Source organism: Scyliorhinus torazame, chromosome 11 (assembly GCF_047496885.1).
Source record: "Scyliorhinus torazame isolate Kashiwa2021f chromosome 11, sScyTor2.1, whole genome shotgun sequence".
In the NCBI taxonomy this organism is placed as follows: Eukaryota; Metazoa; Chordata; class Chondrichthyes; order Carcharhiniformes; family Scyliorhinidae; genus Scyliorhinus; species Scyliorhinus torazame.
In genome coordinates, this window is record NC_092717.1 from 160,146,136 (window position 1) to 160,163,021 (window position 16,886).

The following is a 16,886-nucleotide window of genomic DNA, read 5'->3' on the forward strand; positions in this document are numbered from 1 at the left end:
GACTTCTTCAAACACAGGGAACAAGTTGGCACAGAATGTTAGGTAGCTGGCAGGAACATTTTTACTGGCACATGAAATGAAATGAAAAATGAAATGAAATGAAAATCGCTTATTGTCACAAGTAGGCTTCAAATGAAGTTACTGTGAAAAGCCCCTAGTCGTCACATTCCGGCGCCTGTTCGGGGAGGCTGGTACGGGAATTGAACCGTGCTACTGGCCTGCCTTGGTCTGCTTTAAAAGCCAGCGATTTAGCCCTGTGCTAAACCAGCCCCTTTGTTATCACCTTAGGGGCTGGTTTAGCACACTGGGCTAAATCGCTGGCTTTTAAAGCAGACCAAGGCAGGCCAGCAGCACGGTTCGATTCCCGTACCAGCCTCCCAGTACAGGCGCTGGAATGTGGCGACTAGGGGCTTTTCACAGTAACTTCATTTGAAGCCTACTTGTGACAATAAGCGATTTTCATTTTCATTTCATTTCACCTTGATGATGCTCTTCATCTATCATAAGGAGCTTAAACAAATGATTTGAACAATCTGTGCTGCTGACGTATGGGCACAAAGCAGGCCATAATTTCAAAATTAATTCACAACTTTTCCCAATGGCAAGGAGTGTGTAATTACATGCTTGATAACATCAACCCACTGCAGATCAACGATCTCTACCAACTCTGTGAGCTTTTCACAGTGCACTGCCAATGTCAAGAAGTGTCCATATATTTTCATCATTGCTGCATCTATGTCAATTTTTAATTCATATAGACCTGCTTTGAATGCATCAACAAGGTGAGCCAAGCAACCGGCTTTGCATTCTTTCCAGGAAGGATTGTGTACTCAGAATGATGAATCCCAAAGCTGACACTGATATTACCGGCTGGAAAAGCTGACACTTGTTGGAAGCCCAAGCCCTCCTTTTTGAGAGCTATCAGAATTTGATCTGTAATGGACTCCACTGAGTCAAATAGATGTCCATAAATGTCGTGCAATTTGGATGCAATCCATCTTTGGCAGTGTATTACTGTACACAAAGAGGAATCAATGATTTTTCTTCATTAAAGGTGTTTATTGCACCTGCAAAAAGAAAGGGGCATGGTGGTAATCTTTCTATTTAGATGCCAAGTTTGATACACTCAACTTGTTAAAAGCTTTTCTGACAATTTGCTTTGCCTTTGTCTGTCCACGTGATGATGCTCTTAGCAAGGGAGCAATCAGAGGACAGAATCAATTTGTTCAAAGGTGAGAAAACATTATACTGCAGGCTGTATTCTTTAGGCACCAATTAATGGGGTGGATATAGAGGACCAAATTTGCAAGGAAATATTTTGCGATTTCCTGCAGGACTTGTGGTTTCCTCTATGAGGTGAGCTTTGTGCAGTTGCTGAATGGTGGAGGAAAGTGACGCGCATTGCTTATAGCTTTCTACTGAGGTGGGAAAGCTGTGTCTTCAAGATGCAAGACTATCATGTTGGGGGCACTGAAGGTGGTGAGTCTGGTGTGTCATGTGAGAGTACCTTTAAGAAGTGGGTGTTTATTACTGCAGTGATGTCAGAGTGTGTGTGGAGCTGGGCTGTCTGTCAGCTTTTAATTTCACTTTGAGAAAAGCTTGGGTGTGTGTGTTTTTTGGTTTTGTTTTAGTGTTGGAGCTGCAGCCAGCCAAAGAAGGTGTAATGTTGTTCTCTCTGCCATGTAAAGACTATCGCTTGATCATTTGGTGAATTCAGAGTGATAACTGTTCTCAATAGTGAATTTAAACCTGATGTGCATCTGTTAAAAAGTTTTTTTATGTCTTATGGATGTTAAAAGGAAAGTTTAAGGATTACTTAGTGTTGTATTCTTTGGGGGGGGGGGGGTATTTGAATTGATGGTTGCTAAAATGTTCACTGTATGTTTTAAAAAGGTTAACTTGAGTTCATAGAATAAACATTGTTTTGCTTTAAAAAAATACTGTTAGATGTCTGCTGCACCACACCTGTAGAGTGGGCCGTGTGCTCCTTGTTATGGGCCAGGATTTAGAGAACCCCAAAGTGTATCATGGAGTTTGCCTGACCCACAACTTTTAGTAGATTGTGGTATGGGGAGCACGCACTTTTTATTCTATGAACTCAAGTTAACCTTTTTAAAACATACAGTGAACATCTTAGTAACCATCAATTCAAATACAATCCCCAAAGAATACAACACTAAGTAATCCTTAATAACTTCCCAAACAACATCCAGAAGACAAAAGAAACACCTTTTAACAGAAGCACATTAGGTTTACATTCACTACTGAGAACATTTATAATTTTGAATTCACCAAATGATCAAGATATAGTCTTTTCATGACAGAGAGATGACCAGTACACCTGCTCTGTCTGGCTTCAGCTCCAACACTGAAAACAAAACTAAAACACACCCTGCAGCAAACAGTCTAAAAGGAAAGTAAAAAGCTGACAGACAGCCCAGCTCCACCCACTCTCTGACATCACTGCAGGAAGAAACACCCAGTTCTTAAAGGTACTCTCATTACAGATATTTATATACACACCCATTTATAAACACCCATTTCTTAAAGGTATTCTCACAGAACACCTCCCCCCCAAGAAATAAAAATAAACCATCAACTTCAAGATGGTTTCATTTTTCACCTTTTCACTATCCTTTAAGAAATGCATACAGTAAATATACTTTTTTGTTTCAAAAAACAACACACGCAAACAGGTATAATAATATAGTCCATTTCTTTTTTTTCTTCCTCCTCCAACTGAAATTGCTTTTGTTCATCACGTTCGTGACAAAGCATCGGCTATCACGTTTTCTCCTCCTGCCACATGTACTATTTTTAAATGAAATGGCTGTAACAGTAAACTCCAGCGAAACAGCCTTGCATTGTTATTCCTGAATCGCTCCAAAAAAGTCAACGGATTATGATCAGTTTCTACAATTGTGTCAGACGGATTGCTGGTCACATGAACGTGAAAATGTTGCAAAGCTAGCACCAAACTCAACATTTCCTTCTCAATCGTTGAATACTTTTTCGGGTGAGAATTCAATTTCTTTGAAAAATAAGCAATAGGCCGCTCTAGCCCTTCGTCGTCATCTTGTAGAAGCACCGCACCTACTCCCACATCACTCGCATCAACCTCCACTTTGAATGGTTTTGTATAATTTGGGATGGCTAACACAGGAGCAGTGGTTAACACAGCCTTCAGGCCGTCAAATGCCTGTTGACACTCCGCTGTCCACTGGAATTTGTTATGCTTCTTGAGCAAGTCCGTCAGTGGAGTGACCACACTGCTGAAATTCGGTACAAATATCCGGTAAAATCCACTCATACCAAGAAATCGCATTATTTCCCGTCGTGAAGAGGGTATCGAAAACTCCCCAATAACTTTTGTTTTCAGATCCCGTGGGACCATTCGACTCTGTCCATTTGTATGGCCAAGGAAATGACTTGCGCTTTTCCAAATTCACTTTTGGCTAGGTTTATCACCAAACCCGCCTCCTGAAGTCGATCGAATAACTCCATCACATGTTTTAAATGTTCTTTCCATGTCTGGCTGAAAATTACCAGATCGTCACAATTGGGTAATCCTGAAACAACTTTGTTAGTTAACCGTTGAAATGTGGCTGGGGCGTTTTTCATGCCAAATGGCATAACTTTGAATTGGTATATACCACCTGGAGTCACAAAAGCTGAAATCTCCTTCGCCCTTTCGGATAAAGGTACCTTTGAGTAAATCCAGTTTGGAAATAAAAGCTGATTGTCCCACTTTCTCAATGCAATCCTCCAAACATGGGATAGGATAAGAGTCCGTTCTTGTAACTGCATTAACCTTTCTATAGTCCACACACAATCGTTGGGTACCATCCGATTTTGGTACAATCACTATGGGTGAGCTCCATTGGCTGCAACACACTTCAATTATGCCATTTTTAAGCATCCTCTCAATCTCTTTGTTAACCTGTGCCAATTTTAAGGGGTTACGTCTATATGGATGTTGTTTGATAGGAACAGCATTTCCCACATCTACATCATGTATAGCCATTTTAGTACTTCCCAATTTCTCTACAAACTTGCCCACGTGATATCAATAACTCTTTCAGGTCAGTTCGCTTTTCCTCTGGAGATAACAATTTACCCCGATTTTTAAGAACATCCTCGTTTTCCAATTTAATTTGAGGTATGTCAAATTCACAGTCATCTGGATTTGGTTCATCACTTTGAGTTAGAGTCATTAAAACCTCCTCCTTTTTCTCTTTTTCCCTTTCAAAGTACCTTTTAAGCATATTCACATGACACACTCGGTGAATCTTCCTTCTATCCGGCGATTTTACCACATAATTCACCTCACTTAATTTCTTTTCAATCTGATAAGGTCCACAAAACCTTGCTTTTAAAGGTTCACTTACCACTGGTAACAACACTAAAACTTTATCTCCACTGGCAAAACTACGAACTTTGGATTTCTTGTCAGCTACCCGTTTCATCACATGTTGTGCAACTTTTAAATGTTGTCTAGCCAATTCACCTGCTCTATTTAATCGTTCCCTAAAATTTGACAGGTAATCCAACAATTTAAGTTCTGATTGCTCACTCACCAATTGTTCCTTAATGAATTTAGGTGGTCCTCTTGCCTCATGACCAAAAATTAGTTCAAAAGGACTAAATTTGGTTGACTCATTAGGTGCATCCCTAATTGCAAACAGGACGAATGGAACTCCTTTATCCCAATCCTCAACATTGTCTTTAATGTCTGATGCCACCATTCTAACGCTCCCTGCGATTCTGGATGGTATGCAATTGATTTCAACTGTTTTATTCCTAAGCTATCCATAACTTCTTTGAATAGCTTTGAGGTAAAATTTGATCCTTGATCCGATTGTATTTCTGTGGTTAATCCATATAAAGTAAAGTAACTCCTCCACAATCTCTTCAGCTGTAATATTACATACTGGGATGGTCTCTGGAAACCTGGTAGACACATCCATTATAGTCAAAAGATATTGATTCCCACTTTTCATTTTAGGAAGCTGTCCTACGCAATTAATTAATACCCTTGTAAAAGGTTCCTCAAATGCTGGAATGGGTATTAAGGGCACTGGTTTATCACTGCTTGAGGGTTCCCTATCACTTGATGTCTGTGACATGATTGACAAAATTTAACTACATCTTCATGTAGTCCAGGCCAATAAAAATGTTTTTGGATTTTAGCTTGAGTTTTCCTTATTCCCAAATGACCTCCCACTGGTACCTCATGTGCAACTCGCAACACCTCCTTTCTATACCCTACCGGCAATACTACTTGATGAACTTCTGCCCACTTTTCATCCACTTGCATATGTAAAGGTCTACATTTTCTCATCAAGCCATCACTTTTACAGTAATAACTCTGTATACACTCTGGTATACACTCAGATTCCTCTTCCGCGTATGCTTTCTGATATATCCGATTTATTTCTACATCTTTCTGTTGTAACATTGCCAATTTTCCTGAACTAAAATTATCCGTCTCATCCTCCACCTGTTCTTGTTCTTTTTCAACCATCTGATCAAAAATCGTTTCTGATAATTGAACTTCCACTTCATCTTTATCTTCACTCTCTGATTTCTCCTCTTGTCTTAACCTGTGACTTTGTGACCTTGTTACTACACAATCCGGAAAAATCCCAGGATATTCATACTTCAACACTTCAGTTGTCTGATTTTCCACTGGCTTATCAACCACAGTAGGCATCACTCCCACCTGCAATCCAACTATATCATTACCCAAGATAAACTGTATTCCTGGACAAGATATTTTCTCTATTACTCCTACTACCACTTCACCACTCTTCACTGGACTTTCCAACCTTACCTTATATAATGGAACACTACTCCTCTCACCCTGAATTCCACATATTACCACATTTTCTGGCAACATTCTTCCCAAACTACATAACTCATTATCTCTTACCATTAAAGATTGACTAGCTCCCATATCTCTTAAAATTGTGACTTCTTTACCTGATCCTCCTGATACATATGAGTAAACTTTACCCACACAAGTAAATTCTTTAAAGACATCTGGCACCTTCTTATCAATCACCTCTTGATCAGGCTGTACAATCTTTTGCACCTCCTTCGCTTCACTTGGGCTTTCCTTTGCCACTTTAACAAACCCCACTGTCTTATCCTGTTTTACCACATCAGCCTTCCCAATGCTTTTCTTCAACCACCAACACTGACTTTACATGGCCTAGTTTATTACAGTGAAAACATTTGAAACTTTTCATTTCATTTCCACCTTCCTGGATTTATTTTTTATTCTGAGGTACACTCTCCTTATTATCTCCCATCAGATCACCTTTACCGTTACCACTTGAGTATTTCTCATGTCCCCAGTTTCTGTCCCTCAGAGCCTGAAACTGATGTCGGAAACCAAGCTTTGATTTATGAACTAATTCATAATTATCTGCCATTTCTGCTGCTAATCTCGCAGTTTTAACCCTCTGCTCTTCCTCATGAGTTCTCACTACATCAGGAATTGAATTTTTAAACACCTCCAAAAGTATAATTTCTCTGAGAGTTTCATACGTTTGGTCTATTTTCAAAGCCCTTATGCACCTATCAAAATTATTCTATTTGAGCCTTTCAAACTCCATGTATGTTTGACCAAATTATTTCCTTAAATTTCTAAACCTTTGTCTGTAGGCTTCAGGCACTAGTTCATATGCACCCAAGATGGATTTTTTCACCTCCTCATACATCCCAGATACCTCCTCCGGTAGTGATGCAAATACTTAGCCACCACCATAATTACCTAATCTTTTCGCATTTTGTCAGGTAATGTTAACTGCAATGTTTTCACCAAATCTAACAGTCTGCTTTTAGTCTCTGTCATAAGGTACTGCGTGTGACCGTCTCCACCCCCAAAAATGTCAGAGCCACTGAAAGAGCCATTGTCCACAACACACTCCCTACTTAATCTCGAATACCACACCTGAAAAGCAACCACAATATGCTCACCCTCACAGTCTTTAAGTTCATTAAGCTAATCCAATAGATAGACTTTTATCCCCCTTGAGTCCCCAATTTGTTATGGGCCAGGGTTTAGAGAACCCCAAAGTGTATCATGGAGTTAGCCTGACCCACAACTTTTAATAGATTGTGGTATGAGGAGCACACGGCCCACTCTACAGATGTGGTACAGCAGAAATCAAAAAGTATTTTTCAAAGCAAAACAATGTTTATTCTATGAACTCAAGTTAACCGTTTTAAAACATACAGTGAACATCTTAGCAACCATCAATTCAAATACAACCCCCAAAGAATACAACACTAAGTAATCCTTAATGACTTCCCAAACAACATCCAGAAGACAAGAGAAACAACTTTCAACAGAAGCACATTAGGTTTACATTCATTACTGAGAACATTTATAATTCTGAATTCACCAAATGATCAAGAGGTAGTCTTTTCATGGCAGAGAGATCAACAGTACATCTGCCCTGTCTGGCTTCAGCTCCAACACTGAAAATGAAACTAAAACACACCCTGCAGCAAATCGCCTAAAGCAAAAGTAAAAAGCTGACAGACAGCCCAGATCCACCCACTCTCTGACATCGCTGCAGTAGTAAACACCCATTTCTTAAAGGTACTCTCACATGACATCCCCATACCACAATGTATTAAAAGTCATGGGTCAGGTGAACTCCATGATACACTTTGGGATTCTCTAAACCCTGGCCCATTACAAATTGGGGGCTCGTCCAGGATAAACGTCTATCTATTGGATTGGCTTAGTGAACTTAAAGACAGTGAGGGGTGAGCATATTGTGGTTGTTTTTTAGATGTGGTATTTCAGTTTAAGTGTGTTGTGTACAATGGTTCTTTCAGAGGCTCTGAAGTTTGTGGGGGTGGAGACGGTCACACACAGTACCTTACAGACAGAGACTAAAAACAGACTATTTGATTTGGCAAACACATTGCAGTTAACATTACCTGACAATATGTGAAAAGATGAGGTAACTATGGCGGTGGCAAAGCATTTAAAATTGCCTGAGATACAGTTTAACTCATTGGAAATGGCAAATATTCAGTTACTAATTAAACAAATGGAACATGAGAAAGAATTAAAGCAGCTTAATTACGAAAAAGATAGAGAGGAAAAAGAAAAAGTGAGAGAGGAAAGAGAAAGCGAGAGAAAGAAAAGAGAGAGAGAGAGAGTTTGAATTTCGGAAAATGACCATGAACCATGACAGTCAGTTAAAATTGGTGGATTTCAAGGGAATCGTACAGTTTGAGGATAGTGATGAGGATTGTGAGAAAGAGCATCATAGTCGAAGGCTTGGTGGGGATCTATTTAAATATGTCCAAGCATTGCCAAGGTTTGACGAGATGGAGATAGAAGCCTTTTTCATTTCATTTGAGAAGTGGCTAAACAAAGGAAATGAGCACAGGACATGTGGGTATTACTGATTCAAACAAAGCTGGTATGTAAGGCCACTGAAGTGTTTGCATCACGACCGGAGGAGGTATCTCGGACGTATGAGGAGGTAAAAAAATCCATCTTAGGTGCATATGAACTAGTGTCTGAAGACTAGATACAAAGGTTTAGAAATTTAAGGAAAGAATTTGGTCAAACATGCATGGAGTTTGAAAGGATCAAACAAAGTAATTTTGATAGATGGATAAGGGCTTTGAAAATAGACCAAATGTATGAAGCTCTCAGAGAAATTATACTTTTGGAGGAGTTTAAAAATTCAATTCCTGATGTAGTGAGAACTCATGTGGAAGAGCAGAGAGTTAAAACTGCGGGATTAGCAGCAGAAATGGCAGATGATTATGAATTTGTTCATAAATCAAAGTTTGGTTTCCGACAAAAGTTTCAGCCTGTGAGGGATAGAAACTGGGGACATGAGAAATACTCAAGTGGTGGAGGCAAAGGTGATCTAATTGGAGATAATAAGGAGAGTGTACTTCAGGTTAAAAAATAAATCCAGGAGGGTGGAAAAGAAATGAAAAGTTTCAAATGTTTTCATTGTAATAAACTAGGCCATGTAAAGTTGCAGTGTTGGTGGTTGAAGAAAAGCACTGGGAAGGCTGATGTGGTAAAACAGGATAAGACAGTGGGGATTGTTAAAATGGTAAAGGAAAGCCCAAGGGAAGCGAAGGAGGTGCAAAAGATTGTACAGCTTGATCAAGAGGTGATTGATAAGAAGGTGCCAGATGTCTTTAAAGAATTTACTTGTGTGGGTAAAGTTTACTCATGTGTATCAGCAGGAGCAGATAAAGAAGTCACAAGTTTAAGAGATACGAGTGCTAGTCAATCTTTAATGGTCAGATGAGGTGTTATGTAGTTTGGGGAAAATATTGCCAGAAAAGGTGGTACTATATGGAATTCATGGTGGGAAGAGTTGTGTGCAATTATATAAGGTAAGATTGGAAAGTCCAGTGAAGAGTGATGAAGTGGTAGTAGGAGTAAAAATGAAACTATCTTGTCCAGGAATACAGTTTATCTTGGGTAATGATATGGTTGGATTGCAGGTGGGAGTATGCATACTGTGGAAAATCGGACAACTGAAGTGTTGAAGGACGAGTATCCTGGGATTTTTCCGGATTTTGTAGTAACAAGGTTCAAAGTCTCAGGGTAAGACAAGAGGAGAAATCAAAGAGTGAAGATCAAGGTGAAGTGCAATTATCAGAAACGAGTTTTGATCAGATGGTTGAAAAAGAACAAGAACAGTTGGAGGATGAGGCGGATATTTTTAGTTCATGAAAACTGGCGGAGTTCCAACAGAAATATATAGAAATAAAACGGATGTATCAGAAAGCATACACGGAAGAGGAATCTGAGTGTATACCAGGGTGTTATTACTGTAAAAGTGATGTTTTGATGAGAAAATGGAGACCTTTACATATGCAAGCGGATGAAAAGTGGGCAGAAGTTCATCAAGTAGTATTGCTGGTACGGTATAGAAAGGAGGTGTTGCGAGTTGCACATGAGGTACCAGTGGGAGGTCATTTGGGAGTAAGGAAAACTCATGCTAAAATACAAAAACATTTTTATTGGCCTAGACTACATAAAGATGTAGTTAAATTTTGTCAATCATGTCACACATGTCAAGTGATAGGGAACCCTCAAGCAGTGATAAAACCAGTGCCCTTAATACCCATTCCAGCATTTGAGCAACCTTTTACAACGGTCATAATTGATTGCGTAGGACCGCTTCCTAAAATGAAAAGTGGGAATCAATATCTTTTGATGATAATGGATGTGTCTACTCGGTTTCCAGAGGCCATTTCAGTGTGTAATATTACAGCTAAAAAGATTGTGGAGAAGTTACTTAACTTCTTTACTTGATATGGACTACCCACAGAAATACAATCGGGTCAAGGATCAAATTTTACCTAAATGTTATTCAAAGAAGTTATGGATAGCTTAGGAATAAAATAATTTAAATCAACTGCGTACCATCCAGAATCGCAGTGAGCGTTATAAAGGTGGCATTTGACATTAAAGATAATGTTGAGGGTTTATTGTCAAGATTACCCAGAGGATTGGGATGAAGGAATTCCATTTGTACTGTTTGTAATTAGGGATTCACCTAATGAGTCAACCAAATTCAGTCCTTTTGAACTAATTTTTGGTCATGAGGTAAGAGGACCACTTAAATTGATTAAGGAAAAATTGGTGAGTGAGAAATCGGCAATTACATTATTGGATTACGTGTCAAATTTTAGGGAAAGATTAAATAGAGCAGGTGAATTGGTTAGACAACATTTAAAAGTTGCACAACATGTGATGAAATGGGTAGCAGACAAGAAATCCAAAGTTTGTAGTTTTGCCAGTGGAGATAAAGTTTAGTATTGTTACCAGTGGTAGGTGAACCTTTAAAAGCAAGGTTTTGTGGACCTTATCAAATTGAAAGGAAATATGTGGTAAGAACGCCAGATAGACGGAAGACTCACGAGTGTGTCATGTGAATGTGCTTAGAAGGTACTTTGAAAGGGAAGGAGAGAAAAAGGAGGAGGTTTTAACGATTCTAACTCAAAGTGACGAATCAAATCCAGATGACTGTGAATTTGGAACACCTCAAATTAAATTGGAAAGCGACGATGTTCATAAAAATTGGAATAAATTGTTGAGTTACCTCCCAGAGAAAAAACAGACTGACCTGAAATAGTTATTGAAATCACATGTGCAAGTTTGTGGAGATAAGTTGGGAAGCACTAAAATGGCTATACATGATGTAGATGTGGGAAATGCTGTTCCAATCAAACAACATCCATATAGTCTTAATCCTTTAAAATTGGCACAGGTTAACAAAGAGATTGAGAGTATACTTAAAAATAGCATAATTGAAAGGGGTTGCAGCCAATGAAGCTCACTCATAGTGATGCTACCTAAACCTGATGGTATCCAACGGTTGTGTCTGGACTATAGAAAGGTTAATTCTGTTACAAGAACGGACTCTTATCCTATCCCACATTTGGAGGATTGCATGGAGAAGGTGGGACAATCAGCTTTTATTTCCAAACTGGATTAATTAAAGGTTACTGGCAGGCACCTTTATCCAAAAGGGCGAAGGAGATTTCAGCTTTTGTGAGTCCAGATTGTATATGCCGATTCAAAGTTATGCCATTTGGCATGAAAAACGCCCCAGCCACATTTCAAACGTTAACTAACAATATTGTTTCAGGATTACCCAGTTGTGCAGTATGCATTGACGATCTGGTAATTTTCAGCCAGACATGGAAAGAACATTTATGACATCTGATGGAATTATTCGATCGACTTCAGGAGGCGGGTTTGGTGGTAAATCTAACCAAAAGTGAATTTGGAAAAGCCCAAGTCACTTTCCTTGGCCATACAATCGGACAGGGTCTAATGGTCCCACGGGATGTGAAACCAAAATTTATTGGGGAGTTTCCAATCCCCTCGATACAAAGGGGATCAATGTGATTTCTTGGCATGAGTGGATTTGGTCGAACATTTGTGCAAAATGTTTGTAGCATGGTTGCTCCACTGATGGACTTGCTGAAGTAACGTCAAAAGTTTCAGTGGACAGAAGAATTTCAACAGGCATGTGACTGCCTGAAAGCTGTGATAAACAAAGCTCCTGTGTTGGAGAATTACAAGGGACTCTGTGATCAGGTGGAACTAAAGTATTTGACTTTAAAGAGACATGCCGAGGCGTAGAGAAATGAACGGATCGTGCAGAGACCTTCTTGTTCAAAGAGACTGTCAATCGAGAGGGATTCCAGTTGGAGGAAGAACAAAAAAATGGACTATATTACTATACCTGTTTGCATGCGTTGTTTTTTTGAAACGAAAAAGTACATTTACTGTGTGCATTTCTTAAAGGATAGTGAAAAGGTGAAAAATGAAACCATCTTGAAGTAGATGGTTAATTTTTTTTTCTTGTGGGGAGGTGTCATGTGAGAGTACCTTCAAGAAGTGGGTCTTTATTACTGTCATGATGTCAGAGTGTGGGCTGTCTGTCAGCTTTAATTTTCACTTTGTGTAAAGCTTGGGTGAGTCTGTGTTTTTTGGTTTTGTTTTAGTGTTGGAGCTGCAGCCAGCCAAAGAAGGTGTAATGTTGTTCTCTCTGCCATGTAAAGACTATCTCTTGATCATTTGGTGAATTCAGAGTGATAACTATTCTCAGCAGTGAATTTAAACCTGATGTGCTTCCGTTAAAAGGCTTTTTTAAATGTCTTATGGATGTTAAAAGGAAAGTATAAGGATTACTTAGTGTTGTATTCTTTGGAGGGTGTATTTGAATTGATGGTTGCTAAAATGTTCACTGTATGTTTTAAAAAGATTAACTTGAATTCATAGAATTAAAAAATACTGTTAGATGTCTGCTGCACCACACCTGTACAGTGGGCCGTGTGCTCCCCATACCACAATTTATTAAAAGTTGTGGGTCGGGTGAACTCCATGATACACTTTGGGGTTCTCTAAACCCTGGCCCATAACAGGTGTTGTTAAGTGGAAGGGTCCACAGCAGTCACTGGAGGCAGGAAAAAGGTCTTGGGAGGCTCATCAGTGTGGATGTTTAATTTGGCCATGGGGTAGGTCAATGCTTTCAGAGTTTGACTCTCCAGAGAGAATGAGAGTGGTAGAGAGATGGGGATGCAGTCACTTTGAATAGCTGTGCCAGAGGAGTTCCAGCAGGTTGAGGAAGCCAATGGATGTGGATGAGGAGGGTGCATCGGGGAAAAAGAGCAGCCTTATGATTACAGAAAGTGTTTCCCAGCTGAAAGTGTGTCGTGAGAGGCTCAGCTTCATCCAAGTGTCCGATCATCAAAGCCTACAAGGATTGCTTCTGCCAGAAAGGTGGGGATGGGGATGTGTGGTACGCTCGTGCAAGAGTTGATTCCATTTTAGTAGAGGATTTCCAATGCTTGCAGCATTAAAGGTGATGTTAGCATTTGACTTTGAGATTGAATAAGTTGGTGCTGCTGAAGACAGCAGTCGTGACCGTGAAAATGGCGGCACACAAGCTTTTACGTGTGGATCTCGGTTGTGGCGAAAGCAGTGGTTTGAGGAATGCTGAATACCTTGGAGATATCTAATTGTGGTTGGATGCAAAACCTGAAGGGTAGAATTTCAGTTGGAATCCTCTTGGAATAAGTTGTCATCTGGATTTAGCAGCTTGACAAATGTGCCAACAACAGTTGAAAGTTTAAAAGTTGAACAGCAATGGCGCTCGCAACATCTTTATCATATTTAAAGTATCAACCCACTTTTTAGATGAAAGGGAAGAGAATTTGTAATGATATGGAGAGACTGGAGAAGCTGGCTCTTTTAAATTAGAAGAAAGAAATGTAAAAGAGCATCTGAGGCATTCTGATAAATAAATAAGGAACAAAATATTACCCCAAGACCCCTTTCTATGCTTCCATTTGTCTATTCACTCACATATCTATTTTACAAGCTAATTCTTACAACATAATATACAATCCTTTCCATTTATCAGTTTTGAATTCAATTTGACATTTGTCCACTTCATTGCATAACCTTTCGAAATCATTCTGTGAGCCTTCAGCGACAGAATTTCCTCTTACATTTCTTTCTATTTTGCTGTCATCAGGAAAATTTGACAAGATTACATTTATTTCCCACCTCGAGCTCATCATTGCAGATTAAAAACAACAGGAGTCCAAGCATTAACTTCTCTATTACATAACCAACCGCTGATTCAGTTTGTGTTTATTAAAAAGAGATCCAAAATGGATGATGTGTTCTACCTTCTGCAGGAGCTTGCAATGTTTGATTTTAACTTTTGCAATGTCAATTTTTGGAGAAGTATTAAAATGATGGTAACTTTTTCGTCGCATTGCTGCAACCTTTGGATGAATATGGTCAAGATATACAAAAGATGGTAAAAAATAAAATACTGCAGATGTTGGAGAACTGAAATAAAGATAGAAAGTGCTGGGAAAACTCAACAGGTCTGCCAACACCTGCGGAAAGGGAAATATGGGGCGGGATTTTCCAACTCATCCTGCCAGTGGAATCTTCCGATCCTGCCAATGGTGATCTCTACGGCGGAGGGAAGAGAGAGCCATGCAAAACATCGTAGACACCGGCGGGACAGGAAGCTCCCACTAGTGACCATGGGAGGGTTGCAAAATCTCGCCCAGGGTTACTTTTTGAGTTAAGATACCTTTTCTTTGGAACTCAAGAAATTCCAGAAAATAGTCATATTGGACTCAAAACATTAACTCTCTTTCACTCTCCACTGATGCTGCCAGACTAGCTGGGTTTTTCCAGCACTTTCTGTTTTTATGCAAGAAAGGATATTGTGCATGTTTAATTCATGAAACATTTCCGAGCCTATGAAAGAAACATATTGGGCGGGATACTCTGTCAGCCAACACCGAAATCGGGAAAAGCGATTGAGTGGAGAATCAGTCATGAAGCCAAAATCATGGCTGTCGCTAATATGTCTGACTGATACCCCCTCCAGACAATGGAGCTCGGAATCCAACCAGGAATGGTGGCCTTCATCCTAGTTGCCGCAGACCTGGGGCATGCACTGAGGCTGTGCGAGCTGTAGCTGCCAAGCAGTGCAGCCTGCCCCAGAGGAACAGGAGGCTGTCATAATATACAGCAGTATACTATGGTGCAGACACACACACACACACTGATGGACATGCAGTGGGACCAATCAGCATACACAACAATGCAGCCAATCACCAATGAGAGCACATGCACTATAAAGACAGGGGACAGGAGAGTTCCCGCTCAATCTAGTAGCAGCCAGCTCGGAGCACAGAGCTCACAGCCTGCAACACAGACATTCACCATGTGCTGAGTGCATCACCTGGTTAGGACTAGGCAAGTGTCAACAGTTAAAGCTGGTATTGCATTTACCCACAGTTCAAGTATGTTAATATAGCTAACCTTATAATAAAATAGAGTTGCACCACTTCAAGTGTTGGTGACCTGTTTATGATCCAGAACACCCAACACATCAGAGGCAGCCAGTGAGGATGGAGAGCTGGCTGCCCAATAGTTCATGGAGGTGGTTCAAGGGAGGCGTGGTGTTTTGTGTTGCTTATTTCAGGATCTTTGGCGTAATGTTCACAAAAACCACAAAATAGATTTAACTTCAACAAAGCAATAAATTTATGAACACAACGATCTTGGTTTCGACAAGTACTCCTAAAGAATACGCAGTTGATTAATAACATCTAAAATACACTCACCGACAGCTAATCTCACTGCTGATTTAAACTGCACTTACCCTATCTTCTCTTCCTACTCTCTCTAGCTAACTCCTGCACACACTCTCCTGCAAGGCTTAGAATCACTTCCTTATATCATTGTAACTGTAGCTCCCTCTAGTGGTTAATGCCGACACTCCATTAACCCTTGCAGTGCTGACATATGATAATACCACAGAAGGCACCGCTTGAGGCCTCCTGTGTACCAGCAGCGCCTGTCATTCAAGGACCTGCAGGACCTGGCATGTCGTTGAAGACTCTGGCTGAGTCGGGGGACAGTGGGACATATCTGCCAGATCATGGCGCACATGGCACTGCAGGGGTATGGGGGAGGACATCTGCTCCCGGTGACCGTCCAGATGACAGTCGCCCTGAACGTTTACACCACGGGGTCCTTCCAGGTGCCGAGTGGGGACCTGTCCAGGATCTCACAGACCTTGGTGCACAGGTACATCCGCGCCGTCATGGAGGCTTTATATCACCTGTCGGTACAATATATCAAATTCAATGTGGACTAAGCCCGGGCAGTGGGGTTCGCCGCCATCGGCAAGATACCCTAGGTCCAGGGGCTGATCGACAAGATCCATATCCCACTACGAACACTAGCCTATGACAGGCCAGTCTTCACAAACCGAAAGGGGTTCCACTTGATGAACGTGCAGCTGGTGTGTGACCAGGAGATGCACATCTGAACCCGATACCCGGGAAGTGTGCGCGACACCTTCATCCTGGCACACTCGATGGTTCCTGACCTCTTTAAGGCACACCCCTGGCTGAGGGGTTGGCAGGGGTTATCCGCTGCGATCGTGGATGATGAGACCTACTCGGAGGCTACAGACCGATGCGGAGACCCGCTCCAATGGCGCCTATGCCGCAATCAGGGGGGTGTGATTGAGCAATGCTTCGGCATTCGGAAGATCCGGTTCAGGTGCCTGGACGTCAATGGAGGGGCCCTGCAGAACAGCGCTGGGAGAGTCTCCCACATCGTGGTGGCCTGCTGCATTCTCCACAACACCGCGCAGCAGAGGAGTGACATGCTAGAGGAGGATGATGAACACCAGCCTCGTCCGACGAGGAGGATGCGAGGAAGGGGGAGGATGGATAGGACATGGAGCCTGTGCGGGCACAGGAGGCCGCACAATGTGTGGTCGGGGCAATGCACACGGAATGCCCTAATCGTCTCCACG